This window comes from Priapulus caudatus, unplaced genomic scaffold, assembly GCF_000485595.1.
Source record: "Priapulus caudatus unplaced genomic scaffold, Priapulus_caudatus-5.0.1 Scaffold1089, whole genome shotgun sequence".
NCBI lineage: Eukaryota > Metazoa > Priapulida > Priapulimorpha > Priapulimorphida > Priapulidae > Priapulus > Priapulus caudatus.
In genome coordinates, this window is record NW_014578150.1 from 23,621 (window position 1) to 25,260 (window position 1,640).

Sequence of the window (1,640 nt, forward strand, 5' to 3'; positions counted from 1 at the left end):
GAGAGAGAGAGAGAGAGAGAGAGAGGGAGAGAGAGAGAGAGAGAGAGAGAGAGAGAGAGAGAATTTACGCGCACGATGAAAGCATTTCAACAACTTACGTTAAATCCGTGTGGTTACAGACCCAAACTTTAGAACCACATAATATACGCATCTAAACTATTTATATAGAAAAGCATTTTCACTAGTCTGCTACACGTACGAATTGTACCATTTATTTGCCAATGTCACCCAACCGTAGTGCTATAAATAAGACAAGAATTAATGCACGCAGACTTCTATGCAACAATTATTTTCCCTTTGACAGTTATATTTCTATTCATTTGTTTTATTTTTCACAGTTGTTATTTCATTTCAACCATCCTTTAAAATTATGACTACGTTCATGGGTAGACTTTTATTAACTATAAAATGTGTGATAAAGAACTATTTCAGACAATTACATAAACGATATATATATATCCTCATAATTTTTTTACATAAACTGAAGACACACTCCCTTACACATTTGAGCTCGCACGCGCACATGCATGTGAAGGCGAACGAACATATGCCATCTCGAACGTACAGTCCCACGCAAGCCATATCGCACGCGCACACACGCGTTCACGAATGCCGGTACGAATGCATAACATGATTGATTAAATTGATAATATAAATTGATATGATATCAACCAACCCGCGCTATCGCTTGTAACGCGCGTAGGGAAAAGCATGCCTACTAATAGGTGGTCTACTAATAGATTTGTTAATAGCCAACATCACTGCCTGGTGCTGCCCTCACGTGTCAAAGAAGGTTACTAAGTAACAACCAAGTACTCAATTCATTGCATCTAATAATCTGGAGTCAAATATAATACGTTATATTATTACTACTATATATACCATACACTATTAGTACGCATTTATCACGAATACTATCTATTATTCACCCTTGGTTATACGGCAAGCAAGTATCACGCGTGTATCTGTAGTTATATACTTGTAAAATTACAATGCCGTGCACCCGGCCGACACTACATTGCAACGCGCAACATATATTTTGTTAACTCAAATATTTTTTTATTTTTTTAAAGGATACGCAAAACGGGCGATTAATTACAGCGTGCTATTACACTGAAAAGTGGGGTTCGTATATGTAAATGCACTCGGAAAGAGCCAACTACGTCAGCGTAGGTGAGCACGAAGTCTAGGGCCCGATAATAACCTGAAATTCCATATAGTAACTTTCTTGGGGGAGATAAAACAACAAAGTGTTTGTAGGCCTACACATCCGCCACGCAACGCCGATTAGCTCATTTTGGAAGTGTAATAACTAAGTGAGGAACCAAAGTGAATCTTGGACGTTTATCACATATCAAGTTTAATTATAATTCGTATACGTAACTTTATAGTATTATATAGTATATATATATTCGTATCATCATTCATATATATATATATATAGAGAGAATTTGTTTAACTTCTATAAGCTGGAGTTGCTTAAAACGAACTTCTTAAGTTGCGCAGCTTTAATAATAATACACACGACAATAATGGTCTCGCACAGATTTGAACTTGACTCGCGTTTGCTGATTCTGGCTCGGCGTGGATGGTAGTCCTCCCAAGTAATGCACCCCTATATTGATGAGCTGCGACAGTGC

At 37.4% G+C, this 1,640-nt stretch overlaps 1 protein-coding gene across 1 annotated transcript in view; it reads right to left on the reverse strand.

The window, feature by feature from the left end:
- Positions 1-187: 187 nt before the first annotated feature.
- Positions 188-1,640, reverse strand: part of LOC106815316 (sulfotransferase family cytosolic 1B member 1-like) — a 10,497-nt gene continuing 9,044 nt past the window's right edge. The window contains exon 10 of the mRNA XM_014819760.1: positions 188-1,613. The gene's annotated coding sequence lies outside the window, so the exon portion shown is untranslated. The remainder of the gene's footprint in view (positions 1,614-1,640) is intronic.